The sequence below is a fragment of the Silene latifolia genome, chromosome 1 (genome assembly GCF_048544455.1).
Source record: "Silene latifolia isolate original U9 population chromosome 1, ASM4854445v1, whole genome shotgun sequence".
In the NCBI taxonomy this organism is placed as follows: domain Eukaryota; kingdom Viridiplantae; phylum Streptophyta; class Magnoliopsida; order Caryophyllales; family Caryophyllaceae; genus Silene; species Silene latifolia.
Genome location: NC_133526.1, coordinates 14,658,122 through 14,675,602, shown reverse-complemented (window position 1 = coordinate 14,675,602; position 17,481 = coordinate 14,658,122).

Sequence of the window (17,481 nt, the reverse complement as noted above, 5' to 3'; positions counted from 1 at the left end):
AGAAAAGATAAGGGTGATGCTTCTCTTGCTCTTTTGTCAAAATTACGTCGTATAAACAACGCCTTCAGAATCTGGGCTTGTAACAAAAAAGATGAATGTGGTCTAAAGTGGAGTGCTTTCGATCAAGACTTGGAGTCTTATCTTTTGGATATTGAGAATGGTGGTGATACTACTAACTACGAATCTTGTCACAAAAAGCTGATGGAATTCTCTATTGCAGCGGGCAGTTATTGGCGTCAACGTACCAAACTGAAATGGAATTGTGAGGGTGACACATGTACTAAATATTTTTTCAATTGGGTTAAAGGACGATCAGGTGCTAATGTTATCTTGGGTATTAAGAAGGAGTCTAATGAATGGACATTTGATTTGAAGGAGATTGGTGGTTTGTTTAATAAATACTTCTCTGATATCTTTAAGTCTGATGCTGAGCCCGAGAGTTTTGAGGACTACATAAATAATTACGGTTACTTATTTGATAATCTTAAGCGTAAAGTGGGCATGGAGGAAAGAGCCAGGTTGGGCCATATATACTCGAAAAATGAAGTTCGTCAGGCTGTTTTTCAATTGGGACCCTTAAAATCACCGGGTCCTGATGGGATTCCCGCGGCCTTCTACCAGAAGTATTGGTCTATTGTTAAGGATGATGTTATTAATGGAGCTCTCAATATTCTCAATTCGGGTACTGTTCTTAAGGAATTTAATAAAACCTTTATTGTCCTTATTCCGAAGAATGATTGCCCGGAGAGAGTTGGGGATTTTCGGTCGATTAGCCTCTGCAATGTTATTATGAAGGTTGTCACTAAGTGTATTGCTAATATTTCATGTGTAGGCCTGTCTATGTCCCTTAAAGTCTGCTAATGATCACCTCTAATATAGGCCTATCTTAGGTGACATTTAGTTACGACACAATTCCTATCTAAGATACACATATACTTCATTTTAACCTTAACACCGGTCAAATAGTATTGGTAAGACAAAAAAAAAGTTCATAGAGACTAGCAAAATATTATCCTATCTAGCTAAATGAAGGAGTATTTGTTCTATTTAACCATTTTATTTTTAAGACGGATATACCCCTCTTAAGAGAAACTAATTAATCTTACGAAGGCCAATTTTCCAAAAGAAGTGATACAAGAATTTGACTTTAAATATATGAATTATGTTGGTCCGTCAAAAGATGGTTGATCTTATAATATATGTGATAAGAATATTATAACTACCCACTTTAACAAAGAAAAATAATAATAATTTAAAATAACTACTCAATTATATGAGTGGTGATCTCACATAATCATATTGTAAAACCATCTTATATAGTAGTATGTGTACATCAATACATGATCCATAATCTTCGTATTAAATAATACTTCCTCCGTTTTCATATTGTGACACCCTTAAATCTAGCCTTAATTAATTACGTAAATTCTACAGAAAAACTGGTAGGATATGTTTGTAATTGGTTCAACTAGCCAAAAACCTGTAATTTCAAAAAAATTTCTAAACCAATCACAACATTTCCAACATTCCCAAGAGGCGGGTGCCAAAACCTGCAATGCTAATGAACTACTTTACATGCCATAGCTAAATAAGAAAAATAGAATGATACAAACCAAAAATAGAAAAGGGAGATCGACATATGTCCCTTCAAATTATATACAAAACCAAAAGTTAAAAGGTTTACTATAAGAATAGCCAAAACTAGGTCCAAGGTTCCTTATGCTCACTAGCTCGTCTGTGACCCCAACAAAGCATCAACAACCTGTCAATCGCATTTTATACAAACACGAAAGCCACAATTCAGTGGGGAGTAACTTCGAGTCCTCCCAGCCACGAATCGTCAAAATTAATGTAACATGTAGTAAAACATGTAAACAATATGATAAACAATGTAATTATCATGTAATCTAACCTATGACCCCTAAACTGACCAAACTAAACTATCATGTGAATCATATAATTCAAATAGTAATCCAAACTTTATCAATCAGAAAAGCTTACATCTCACCTATTACGAGTTCATAAAATCACCATACAAGAAAGGACAATATATCAAAGACAGACATAAGTTCTTAGCACCGTCAATAGTCACTTTGTAACTCGAGTCTATACCACGAGGTAGGGAAGGTAATCGAACCGGTATCTTGGCTCAGCGGTTAATATTAATAAAACATGGCCAAGAGACAACACAACCCTAGCCTAAAATCTGCAGAGACCTAGACATGCGGATACACACACCACCGCACCCAAGACCCCACATTTTTCTAAAACAAAGTGAGTACCCTAAGGAGTCCACCAAAGGGTTGGCTAGTACTTAAGCTGACCACTTACTATCAAAATAAGTAACGAGGTCATGCCCCAACTTGGATATAAATCCACTAGTCAGGAACACAAAGGCTATCAAGCAACTCGTCAAAGACTATAAAGACCTATCTATGATGAAGGCCGAAATACTCACCTAGGACCTAGTCCCACTAGTCCCAGACTTGAATACTTTAGCCCACACCATACAAGACTCACCACACAAGTCAAGTAAGACACCCACTTAACCATAAGAGGGCAAAGAGTCCTACTTACCAACATAAATTCTAACATTCTATCATGTGAAAGGCTATATAAATGTCTATTTAGCATACAATCCAATGAATCCTCAATAAGTATTCAATACTAATTTCTAATTCTAACAATATTAACCATGTTAAAGGCTTCAGGGAATCTAGGGCCATTTCTACAATATAAGATGCTACTTAAATCAACTAATTACACATGTGAAATAAAAATATAATAAATGGCCTAAAACAAGAAAAAAGGCCGATTATCTAATTCATTCAACCGAATTTTTACCCGCAACCCTAGCCTGCGGCAGTGCGGGTTAAATTATGGTGACCAATCACTCAATTAATCGACATCGCATCGTCAAAGGGACTAAGGCTCGGTTTTCAAGACAATCAACAAAACATTACAATTATCGCTATATAAATCATTCTGAGCCTAATCTTTACAATTTCATTTTCTAACCTATACTAACATGTGCAACTACCAAAATAAATATAATTTTTACCTTTAACATAATTTTACTACTAATTTGATTTAATTTAAAAGTTTACCCATACTTTACTTATTCTAATTACCTCATTAATGAACCTAAAATGACGAACAAAGCATGAAAAACCGCGAAACAAGCAACGGGCCGACCCGGGCCAGCCGTGGGCCTGCCGGGCTGCTGCCGGGCCTGCTGCCGCCCCCCTACATCTCCTTTTTTTCCATTTTTGTTCATTATTGCATCGTCTGAACACTAATTAATCGTTCCCAATTCAACTTTGTTAACTTAAACTAACAAAAGGCATAAATTAAGCATGCATGCATCAAATTTTAACATGTAAAAATTCTACTCAAACCAAAAATCACAAAACATCCAAAAACAACAAAGCATGTGACGATCTTTCGTCGAGTAACTCGAAATATGTTACCTTAAGCTAGAAAATGAGCAATTAGCACCTCAAAACCCAAACCCTAACAACAACTAGCCGCTATCCTCGACAATATACGAGTCCCCGAACTCGTCCTCCAATTCTTCACCTAAATAAACAATTAAAACACACAAATAAGCATAAATACCGAATTTTACCCAAAATTCGTCTTAAAACAACTTCAAGAAAACTGAAATTAAAACATACAAGGTTGTAGATCTCGACGAGGGGATTAGGAAATGTAAATTTCGTGAAAATCCGAGTAGAAATGAGGGAGATGTGACGATTTTAAGCTTGAATGTATAAAAATGGTGTTTGGTAAGTTGTAGAAGATGAAGGATAGAAAAAATCAGAAAAATGAAGGGAGGGGGAGAGGTGCCCGCGGGAAAGGAGAGAAAGAAAGGAAAGAGCGGGATCGAGTCGGGATTTTACGAGTCGGTTTTGACTCGTTTCGATAATAATTAAAACCGTAAGTCAAATGCAAATTCCGACAAGACCAAAGTTTTTAAACACGAGATTACAAGAAAATTGAGTATTCATACGACCCATTTCCAAATTCGTTTACCCAACGTTCAAAAGAATTGTCATTTTCCCCCCGATACGCCCTTATTTCGAAATAAAAAGTTTTACACGGTTTAAACTATTTTTAAACATCTCGAAACTATCAAAATAAATACTTTTCTTCAAAATATAATAAAATTATATTTCTTTGAATTATTTTTACTTTAAATACTTAAATATCAAATTTTATTTGATTAATAAATTATTTCCGAAATATATTAACGGTCCGAAATTACGGGGCGTTACAATCACCCCTCCTTTTAAAAAGTTTCGCCCTCGAAACTTAGAAGGAGAAATTATAGTTATAAGAAAATATAGGTATCTTTTCAATGAAACGGTGATACTCTTGTTGATCAGACAAGAACATCCATATTCATATTAAGATATAAAAATATTTCTACACCAATAAATGAGAAAACCCATTATTGGGACGTCACCAACAACGAGATTCAACATTCACTAATGTTAAAACCATTGAAAATCATACAAGCATTTTCAAACTTTTAGTTTAAAATTCTATAGTAAGAATACTATCTTTACTAATTATGATTATACAAGGCTTAGTAACTCGGAAAAAGAGTAAGAAAAGGAATCATTACACAAAACGAGAAATAGCTTAGATGTCCAATCGAACACTAGGGTTGAAAGAGAGTGAGAAATCATTTTCAAATGTTATAGAAAAAGGTCAATTTGTAAATTTACTCCAAGTAAATGAACCAAAAGTTTACTCAAACTATATAGAATCTATGCATGACGGAAAACAACTCGGGAACGAGAAGTGCAAGTCGCGATAGGGAACTCACACCCAACAGACAAGAAGGAATTGAACTTTTAAAGGTGAAATTTTTGGATGAAGTCAATAAAGATGTCAACGAACAAGACGCTTGATGCGTGTCTAAAATATGATGTTTCACACTTTATTCTACACGCATTTCAGAGCTCAAATGTGCAATATATGCCATTATTTCCCTATTTTCCTCTACTTTCGTGTTTTTGTCTATTATTGCAGAAATATGAAGAATTGAGCGGAAATCGAGCCGAATCCATCCCTAAGTAATTGACATTGCATTTGACATGAAGTATTGACTCGAGGAATGAGCTTGGTGCGCGTTTCAAGGCCTAAAGATAGCAAAAGCATGGGTGTGTACGAGTTTAACAAGCAAAGATGCACTTCACGATATTGCAGCCTGTTTCAAATGGCTATATCTCGAGTTCTAGACCTGATAATCGAGTAATTCCAATTGGAGGTGAAAGCTTATCCTCTTAGCTTTCCAACGCCGCGTAGAACGCCTGATTTGACCAAGGAACGAAGAAATGGCAGCTGTTTTAAGATCGGTGCGCGCTGCAGGAATCGTCAGAATGCAATTCTGTACAGCACTGTTGGTCGATCGACTGGACCAAGTGGTCGATCGACCACTCCACGGGTCTGACGAGAATTTAAAGACGAGAATTAGAAAGCCCAATGTATTCTTAGGTTTAGAAATAAGAACTACGTTGTATTCCTATATAACGCAGCTTTAGGCATCAGAATAATCATCAAGTTTTTATCATTAAGTTCTTATCATTAGTTTAGGGAAATAATTAGGGTTTGGTTTTCGAGTTTAATCATTCAATACAATTCCTTTCGTTCGTGCTTTTGATCTTCTTCCTGAAATTCTTCTACTGATATTTCTTTGTTCCATAATTTCAGTTTTATTGCTTTGTTTCCGTTCATAGCTTAGAAATTGTTAGTTAGAATTCCCATAGCCAAAATTATTGTTTTATGTTATTCGTTTGTTTAATTATTTCAAGCATGAATTCATTAGTTTTATTCGTTAATTTATTTGTTGATTTCATCATAGTTATGAGTAGCTAATTACCCTGTGCTAAGATGTGAGGGGACCTGCGGCGAGGACGATGTAAATTAGTAGACCTGATGTCGGCCTTTGGTCGATCGATTTGGATTAGTCGGTCGATCGATGGACTGTTGGTCGATCGATAGCTTAGCTAGTCGATCGATCGACGCGCGATAGATTAGCACCGTTTCAATGTTTTAATTGCAATTTTTGACAACGAGACCGAGAGGAGACTTGTTAAATGCTTAGTATTTGACCGACCCACAAGATCGAGAGATAGGGGAGGGAAAATAGATTAATAAATTGAGACGACTAAATTGCTAGATCGAAAGATAATGTAATTTGGGCATTAGGAATCACTTTTCAGGGCGAGAGCTAGTATTAGTGAGACCTAGGGACTAGTAGCATAAGGTGAGAGGCGCTACTTGTTAAGTTGGACCGAGAGGACTTCTTATTTGCCCACCTATCGTGATTTATCAGACTTAATTAGATACGTCGTCGCAGTGCCGGTGAACCGACCGTCTTAGCATTCTTTTTATTATTGTTTACATCTCTTTTTATTACTTGCCTTTTATTTATGCATTTAGACTTAGATATCATCCACTCCAAAAACCCCCCACAACTGTTACCCTTAGACTAGAATTAATAACAACTATTATCTCCCTACCTCCCTGCGGATCGACCCTTACTACCGCTTGCTAGTAGTAGTTCGGAATTTATAAATATTATTTTTGATACTCACTTCGACAGGTATCAAATTTTGGCGCCGTTGCCGGGCAACGGCGCCAAAATTTGATACTCAAGTGAGTATCAAAAATAATATTTATAAATTCGAACTACTACTAGCAAGCGGTAGTAAGGGTCGATCCGCAGGAAGGTAGGGAGATAATAGTTGTTATTAATTCTAGTCTAAGGGTAACAGTTGTGGGGGGTTTTTGGAGTGGATGATATCTAAGTCTAAATGCATAAATAAAAGGCAAGTAATAAAAAGAGATGTAAACAATAATAAAAAGAATGCTAAGACGGACGGCCGATTCACTCACAGCAACTGCGACGATTTACGTATCTAATTAAGTCCGATAAATCACGATAGGTGGGCAAATAAGAAGTCCTCTCGTCCAACTTAACAAGTAGCGCCTCTCACCTATGCTACTAGTCCCTAGGTCTCACTAATACTAGCTCTCGCCCTGAAAAGTGATTCCTAATGCCCAAATTACATTATCTTTCGATCTAGCAATTTAGTCGTCTCAATTTATTAATCTATTTTCCCTAAACTAATGATAAGAACTTAATGATAAAAACTTGATGATTATTCTGATGCCTAAAGCTGCGTTATATAGGAATACAACGTAGTTCTTATTTCTAAACCTAAGAATACATTGGGCTTTCTAATTCTCGTCTTTAAATTCTCGTCAGACCCGTGGAGTGGTCGATCGACCACAAGGGCCAGTCGATCGACTGAGCTGCGACTTCCAGGAGTTTCTGTTCCTGTTCACCTTGGTCGATCGACTGGGTGATGTGGTCGATCGACCATGTTCATTCTTTTGACAGACTGTTTTTCGATCATTCCCCTGCTGTGTTTGATCAATTTGCGGAATTGAGGGAGTCTTTTCTCCACTTTATTTTCCGTTTCATTTCTGTTTTCTTCTGTTTTTCTTAACTTTGCACAATATTGTCGCTTCATTATTGTTTTCTCGGTTTTATGCGTGGTATTTGTTTATCTTTTCAGGTATTTATTGGTAGCATCATTGCTCATTGAAACCTCCTAGCTCACGCTGGTTTGGGGAGGTTTCCTTTTCTTGCGCTTAAAGTCTTGTGAGCTCCCGAGTCCTTTTTATGTCTTATTTGTTTATTTTATCGCAAAATCCCATTTCCTTTACTATTTTCATTACATGATTTTGCACAATGAGGACATTGTGTGATTTGGTTTGGGGAAGGGTTTTGCGTTGCATTTCATTTGCTTGCATTCACGTTTACATTTCAGCTTGCATTTGTTTATTTCATTTCTTATATATACAAAATTCAAAAAAAAAAAAAATTGAAAAAATTTCAAAAATTTCCACAAAATGCACGTTTATTTTAGCATATAGGTCGAGTCGGAACGGTAGTATTTCCATGATGATTTAGCATTTGCATCTGTTTTCGCCTAAGCCTTGCTAATTAACATGTTATTAGTAGAATCATTTGTGCATATCTACGAGTTTTCGTTAAATTATTTGCTGAACTTGAGACTTGACTTTGATTAATGGCAAGCTACATCATATTTCTGAGTATTAGAGCCTATAACTGGTGTCATCTATGACCAGTTTATCTAGGAATGTGAGTAGTACTCCTTATGAGGCATGTTTCCTTAATTTGCATGAATATGAATTTGATCTACTTAATACCTGTATGCATTCGGTTTGTGGTTTGTTGACACATGTGGAAGAGGTTTCCTTTTCTCATTTTACCCATAAGCTTCACACTGCCAAAAATATCCTTTTTGTCCCATTTACTACATCCTACATTTAGCCTGTCCTTTGTCAAGCTAGTAGTCTGTGTTCTTGGGGTTGTTACTCATTTTTGGTGGCATATACTCTGTTGAGATGATGGTTGGGAAATGAAATAAAGGAGGAAAGAAAGAAATAGAAAAGAAAAAAAAGATGAAAAAAATGATTCGGAAAAAGAAAGAAAAAAAAGTTCTGTTCACTGCCAAGCAGTCGATCGACTGCTCCTTTTGGTCGATCGACTGAGATTCGAAGAAAGAAAATCAATTCGCATACTTTAATCCTTATCTTTTGGCGATTTTTGCTCCCATGTTTTATTCTTATTTTATGGGGAGTTAGTTGATTACTTTTATACCTGGAGATTGTGAGATTTGTGCTTGATATAGCACCGTTCTATTTGATTATGAGCAAGAAGTTGGATATTGTCACATGGTTATGTTAGGTACTAGCTTGATCACCTGTATCTCCACATTCCCATAAATGTTTTGCCTCTTCTTACCCATACCTCACATATCCCATATATACCTCGGCATGTGTCATTGGTCATCTGTTTGGTTGGAATGCATATGTACGGTTGTAGAGATTACTTTCATATTTTATTGCTGGCATGTCGTCATAGGTCGTAGTTAGGTGAGAGTCTTTACAAAATGAATTCTTTCTATCTTACATATATTCACCTATGCTTATGAGTGATTTGAGCGACCCGTGAGAGTCCCGTTTGATAAGTCTCTATAGTCAACGGTTCAGCAGTTTTTAACGACTTTATAATTCGTTTGCATGATTCACACACTAGTTGATTGTTGGCTATGCATTAAATTGGTTTAGGCTTTACATGTTGCATTTCGCTCTGAGATTGAACTCGTTCCATTAGGTCATTAGATCGAGTCTAGTTCTTGCTTGGGGACAAGCAAGGTTTGGTTTGGGGAGATTTGATGCGTGTCTAAAATATGATGTTTCACACTTTATTCTACACGCATTTCAGAGCTCAAATGTGCAATATATGCCATTATTTCCCTATTTTCCTCTACTTTCGTGTTTTTGTCTATTATTGCAGAAATATGAAGAATTGAGCGGAAATCGAGCCGAATCCATCCCTAAGTAATTGACATTGCATTTGACATGAAGTATTGACTCGAGGAATGAGCTTGGTGCGCGTTTCAAGGCCTAAAGATAGCAAAAGCATGGGTGTGTACGAGTTTAACAAGCAAAGATGCACTTCACGATATTGCAGCCTGTTTCAAATGGCTATATCTCGAGTTCTAGACCTGATAATCGAGTAATTCTAATTGGAGGTGAAAGCTTATCCTCTTAGCTTTCCAACGCCGCGTAGAACGCCTGATTTGACCAAGGAGCGAAGAAATGGCAGCTGTTTTAAGATCGGTGCGCGCTGCAGGAATCGTCAGAATGCAATTCTGTACAGCACTGTTGGTCGATCGACTGGACCAAGTGGTCGATCGACCACTCCACGGGTCTGACGAGAATTTAAAGACGAGAATTAGAAAGCCCAATGTATTCTTAGGTTTAGAAATAAGAACTACGTTGTATTCCTATATAACGCAGCTTTAGGCATCAGAATAATCATCAAGTTTTTATCATTAAGTTCTTATCATTAGTTTAGGGAAATAATTAGGGTTTGGTTTTCGAGTTTAATCATTCAATACAATTCCTTTCGTTCGTGCTTTTGATCTTCTTCCTGAAATTCTTCTACTGGTATTTCTTTGTTCCATAATTTCAGTTTTATTGCTTTGTTTCCGTTCATAGCTTAGAAATTGTTAGTTAGAATTCCCATAGCCAAAATTATTGTTTTATGTTATTCGTTTGTTTAATTATTTCAAGCATGAATTCATTAGTTTTATTCGTTAATTTATTTGTTGATTTCATCATAGTTATGAGTAGCTAATTACCCTGTGCTAAGATGTGAGGGGACCTGCGGCGAGGACGATGTAAATTAGTAGACCTGATGTCGGCCTTTGGTCGATCGACTGGATTAGTCAGTCGATCGACTGGACCTGTTGGTCGATCGACTGGCTTAGCTAGTCGATCGACTGACGCGCGATAGATTAGCACCGTTTCAATGTTTTAATTGCAATTTTTGACAACGAGACCGAGAGGAGACTTGTTAAATGCTTAGTATTTGACCGACCCACAAGATCGAGAGATAGGGGAGGGAAAATAGATTAATAAATTGAGACGACTAAATTGCTAGATCGAAAGATAATGTAATTTGGGCATTAGGAATCACTTTTCAGGGCGAGAGCTAGTATTAGTGAGACCTAGGGACTAGTAGCATAGGCTGAGAGGCGCTACTTGTTAAGTTGGACCGAGAGGACTTCTTATTTGCCCACCTATCGTGATTTATCAGACTTAATTAGATACCGTCGTCGCAGCTGCAGTGAACCGACCGTCTTAGCATTCTTTTTATTATTGTTTACATCTCTTTTTATTACTTGCCTTTTATTTATGCATTTAGACTTAGATATCATCCACTCCAAAAACCCCCCACAACTGTTACCCTTAGACTAGAATTAATAACAACTATTATCTCCCTACCTCCCTGCGGATCGACCCTTACTACCGCTTGCTAGTAGTAGTTCGGAATTTATAAATATTATTTTTGATACTCACTTCGACAGGTATCAACGCTTTACTCAAGAGGTCAAATGAGTTCCATAAAGGCGAGCACAACGGAACAAGCCAGAATGGCAAGAATGACAATTGTCGGAGATCGGAATTAGGAAGATCGGTACATCGAGAAAGGTTCACTCAATCATTCAACCACAGAGTCATCCTACTAGGTCCTCCGAACATCAACAGGGCAACAACCAGAGGCCACACTAATCCAAAGAGCCATCTGAACCCCTCCTCGACAAGTCTACTCATAAGTTAATCCTTGAGACAATCCTATCCTCTACAATTATAACTTAACAGTTCCCCAATCAAAATGTTTCCACCAGTATCCTCCATCAAACAAACTCAAAATCCAAAATCGAAACTAGTAACAATATTATACCCTTACCAAGATTCAATATTCTCAAACGCATTCATGCTTGAAACCAACCCACAAGCAACAAGTTGCACTATCCAATCCATAATTAGCACTAACTATAAGATAAATGGGTTCATCACACAAATCATCTGATCGGTTTACTCAAGGTTCACTATCCTACTTCCCAACAATAATATTCCAATTCCAATAGAAAGATTCCTCAAAGGATTAAATATAAGGTCCAAATTTACAATAACAATCCACAGACTTAACTATAAATCCCCAATTCCGCGAAGTAAGGATCAAATGACAAACGACAATCCCCGAACGACAATGCCCAAAACAAATCCAAAATAACCATAGAAATACTCCACCCAGGTAAACTAATCCCATTAGTCTCATCATCAAATTGAAACCAAAGTGGGTCTTATACCACCAAAACACGCGAACCTTAACTCGCAAGGAGACTACAACATTGCCATCATAAGAATTCCACCAAAAATCTAGCTCTCATATCACATGGTCCAATCAGACACAAACTCCTACACTAATTCCCGACAAAAATCAAAATACAAAAATCCTCAAATCACATCCCACTAATTCTGTAAACATGGTCAACAAGGTACCAACTATACTAAGTAGATAAGGAGTTATAACGGAATAGAGAAACGGTAAAATATTTTCGAAGGATGCATGAGCCTGACAAGTTAGGAAACTAAGGAGTCGGACCGTAAAAATAACGGTTGACAGAAATAAGAGGTACTCGAGTTAAGAAGATATTTCGGGCAAGAAGAAGATACGTAAACTTCGGCATAAAAACAGGGTTCAACAAATGCTAAAGAGAAGGAGAGGAGAACCGCAGCGGCATAATGAAAGGGTTACCGCTTAACCAAACACTCCTCAAAGCTTATGATTGCTATGATAAAGTTACTTCACTAAGGTGCTCAACAAAGACTCAAAAGTCTACCATAACATAGGATTAACAAGGACTCACAAAGGTAGGTTTTCCTCAACTCAATTGGTTCCAAGAGCCAAAATCAATTCACCACACAAATTCATTTGTTACCATCCAAGTCCCAAGGTATCTCCTTTACAATTCTCGTCATCGAACTTCACTTGCTATGTCATCCCCAAGTACCATGGCTTGTTTACTCCATCATCTCACCACTTAATACTTCTAGTCTCCGATACCATAAATTAGAATCGCATCTTTGAACTCACGAACTACATCGAACAACTTTCCACCAAAATTCCCAAATTCAGATATGATTAATAAGGTCAACAAGGGCTACTCTATACTAGATTTGGTCAACTCAAAAGGTTTAACAAACTAACTAATTCCAAAGTACGATACCAAACCATTAAGCAACGTCAATGTCCTATTGTATTCCTTTCAAGGCCTACAAGGATTAGGGCTAACTATCATTCCTTTAATTCTCCATAAGAAACATCGAGACTCTCAAATGAAGTAGCTCAGGTTCATTCCATCTTATGTGCTAAGGTAGTACCCATGCTCAATCATCTATAACAAACAAGCTCTCAATAGACATAAATCCAAAGGTGTTCCTCAACTTACTAGGCTCTCATATCATGCACAACTAACAAGTCTAACCAAAGGATCCCAAGTTATATTCTCCTATACCACTCAAACCTTAACCAATCAATTTCTCAACTCGTTCACGCCCTCCAATGATACATTCTCTCAAAACCGGGTTCTCTTGAACAAGGGAACTATCCTGCGGAATAAAAGGAAGGTGTCCACATGGACTTTATTATAAGAAGCAAACGAACCTAAGATGAATCAGGAGAAAGAATTGAAAGGTAGTTACCAAGGCGAGAGAAGAGGAATTTGAAAGATGAATAAACAACGAGATTGGAAGATTAAGGTAAGATTGCATTATATACATCTATTGGAGAGCCATCTTACAAAAGAGAAAATCAATTAGTACCTAACAATTAGCAATCACAAACAGACTACCACATAAAATCCTAAATCTACCCATCCTACCCATCTCTCAAGTTTATTATTTAAAGGTCAAGTGGTTTTAAGTGGGGTGCACAAACGTGCGTCGGGAGCAATAGGCTCTGATACCAACTGTGACACCCTTAAATCTAGCCTTAATTAATTACGTAAATTCTACAGAAAAACTGGTAGGATATGTTTGTAATTGGTTCAACTAGCCAAAAACCTGTAATTTCAAAAAATTTTCTAAACCAATCACAACATTTCCAACATTCCCAAGAGGCGGGTGCCAAAACCTGCAATGCTAATGAACTACTTTACATGCCATAGCTAAATAAGAAAAATATAATGATACAAACCAAAAATAGAAAAGGGAGACATATGTCCCTTCAAATTATATACAAAACCAAAAGTTAAAAGGTTTACTATAAGAATAGCCAAAACTAGGTCCAAGGTTCCTTATGCTCACTAGCAAATGTGACCCCAACAAAGCATCAACAACCTGTCAATCGCATTTTATACAAACACGAAAGCCACAATTCAGTGGGGAGTAACTTCGAGTCCTCCCAGCCACGAATCGTCAAAATTAATGCAACATGTAGTAAAACATGTAAACAATATGATAAACAATGTAATTATCATGTAATCTAACCTATGACCCCTAAACTGACCAAACTAAACTATCATGTGAATCATATAATTCAAATAGTAATCCAAACTTTATCAACATGTAAACTTACATCTCACCTATTACGATTCATAAAATCACCATACAAGAAAGGGCAATATATCAAAGACAGGCATAAGTTCTTAGCACCGTCAATAGTCACTTTGTAACTCGAGTCTATACCACGAGGTAGGGAAGGTAATCGAACCGGTATCTTGGCTCAGCGGTTAATATTAATAAAACATGGCCAAGAGACAACACAACCCTAGCCTAAAATCACATGGAGACCTAGACATGCGGATACACACCACCGCACCCAAGACCCACAATTTTTCTAAAACAAAGTGAGTACCCTAAGGAGTCCACCAAAGGGTTGGCTAGTACTTAAGCTGACCACTTACTATCAAAATAAGTAACGAGGTCATGCCCCAACTTGGATATAAATCCACTAGTCAGGAACACAAAGGCTATCAAGCAACTCGTCAAAGACTATAAAGACCTATCTATGATGAAGGCCGAAATACTCACCTAGGACCTAGTCCCAGCTAGTCCCAGCTTGAATACTTTAGCCCACACCATACAAGACTCACCACACAAGTCAAGTAAGACACCCACTTAACCATAAGAGGGCAAAGAGTCCTACTTACCAACATAAATTCTAACATTCTATCATGTGAAAGGCTATATAAATGTCTATTTAGCATACAATCCAACAGAATCCTCAATAAGTATTCAATACTAATTTCTAATTCTAACAATATTAACCATGTTAAAGGCTTCAGGGAATCTAGGGCCATTTCTACAATATAAGATGCTACTTAAATCAACTAATTACACATGTGAAATAAAAATATAATAAATGGCCTAAAACAAGAAAAAAGGCCGATTATCTAATTCATTCAACCGAATTTTTACCCGCAACCCTAGCCCTGCGACAGGTACGGGTTAAATTGCGGCTGACCAATCACTCAATTAACTGACATCGCATCAGTCAAAGGGACTAAGGCTCAGTTTTCGGCACAATCAACAAAACATTACAATTATCGCTATATAAATCATTCTGAGCCTAATCTTTACAATTTCATTTTCTAACCTATACTAACATGTGCAACTACCAAAATAAATATAATTTTTACCTTTAACATAATTTTACTACTAATTTGATTTAATTCAAAAGTTTACCCATACTTTACTTATTCTAATTACCTCATTAATGAACCTAAAATGACGAACAAAGCATGAAAAACCGCGAAACAAGCAACGGGCCGACCCGGGCCAGCCGTGGGCCTGCCGGGCTGCTGCCGGGCCTGCTGCCGCCCCCCTACATCTCCTTTTTTTCCATTTTTGTTCATTATTGCATCGTCTGAACACTAATTAATCGTTCCCAATTCAACTTTGTTAACTTAAACTAACAAAAGGCATAAATTAAGCATGCATGCATCAAATTTTAACATGTAAAAATTCTACTCAAACCAAAAATCACAAAACATCCAAAAACAACAAAGCATGTGACGATCTTTCGTCGAGTAACTCGAAATATGTTACCTTAAGCTAGAAAATGAGCAATTAGCACCTCAAAACCCAAACCCTAACAACAACTAGCCGCTATCCTCGACAATATACGAGTCCCCGAACTCGTCCTCCAATTCTTCACCTAAATAAACAATTAAAACACACAAATAAGCATAAATACCGAATTTTACCCAAAATTCGTCTTAAAACAACTTCAAGAAAACTGAAATTAAAACATACAAGGTTGTAGATCTCGACGAGGGGATTCCGGAAATGTAAATTTCGTGAAAATCCGAGTAGAAATGAGGGAGATGTGACGATTTTAAGCTTGAATGTATAAAAATGGTGTTTCGTAAGTTGTAGAAGATGAAGGATAGAAAAAATCAGAAAAATGAAGGGAGGGGGAGAGGTGCCCGCGGGAAAGGAGAGAAAGAAAGGAAAGAGCGGGATCGAGTCGGGATTTTACGAGTCGGTTTTGACTCGTTTCGATAATAATTAAAACCGTAAGTCAAATGCAAATTCCGACAAGACCAAAGTTTTTTTTTTTTTTTTTTTTTTTTTGGCAACGGTACAAAAAGATTCCTTACACAGTGCCTATCCGATTCGCTGAATCGGAATTTATTCTTACATTATCTGCAAAGGAAATTAAACTAAGGACGGGGTTAGTAAAAAGAAAATACTTCTTGAGGGGACGATCTGAGCTTGGCAATTGAGCGAAAACTTCTTTTCTCTTCTTTGTCAATTGAGCTTCCTGGGAGTACCTGCAACAAGACACACTTACGCCGCGAGGACGTAGAAATTTACGGGAGAAAGACCTACTTACACACGAAGTAGATACATTGTGTCTCGGAGATTCGATCCCATGGGTATGCTTTTTCTTGGAGTTATTAATACACTTTTTCTCACTCACTTGCCGATGTGAGGGGTACCTGCTAAGTCTACGTGTAGCCGAGGCACGTGACACTTTACCAACCGTAGAACTCTTACTCTTTTTAGGACGAGCTGAAAAAAGAAACAACTCATGTTCTTTTGAATTTGAATCCTTGTGAGCTTGAGAGCAATTAGAAATGTTGGCCGTGTCATTCACCAAAGTTTTTAAACACGAGATTACAAGAAAATTGAGTATTCATACGACCCATTTCCAAATTCGTTTACCCAACGTTCAAAAGAATTGTCATTTTCCCCCCGATACGCCCTTATTTCGAAATAAAAAGTTTTACACGGTTTAAACTATTTTTAAACATCTCGAAACTGTAACACTACGGATTTTGTTAAGTTGAATACTCGACCGAGTAGAGCCTACTCGGCCGAGTAGTGCTAAGTGTGTGTTATGTTTGGCTTCTGCCGAGGAATACTCGGCCGAGTATACGGAATACTCGACCGAATAGAGGATACTCGGCCGAGTATGTTCTATACTCGACCGAGTATCCGGTCCGTCGAGTGTTATTTTCGCGGTTTGATTTGGAAATGATTAGGGCGTTATATATTACGATAAGCAGTTTCTAATTAGAATTCACAAAACCTAAAACATCCTACGACGCTCTAATCATCTCTGAATCTCTCCTTTGGCTCTAATCATCTCTGAATCTATCCTTTGGGTGATCATAGCAATCGTATTCTGTCCTTTGATTCATCGTCGGTAAGTCCTCATCCTTATATTCAATGATTGATATTTAGGGTTTGTCTTTGATTATGAATTGGGGGAAATGGGGTTTTGCAGTTAGTGATTGGAATTATATGATTGTTGTTGTAGGTGACGATGTGGTAATTGTTGTGCATTTGTATGATTGATTGCAGCGTAGCGGATTGCGAAAAGGTAGGGTTTTCCCTACTCAGTGCTGTTAATTGATTTAAGATTGTGATTGTATTGTAATTGTTGTTATCTGCTGATCATCGGAGTATGGGTGTTGTGGTGACGGTGGTGATGTTGTGACAGCTGTGATGCTGTGTGTGATTGTGGTGGAGTCACTTGCGGGAGTGGCTTCACACCCTAGTTCGCCC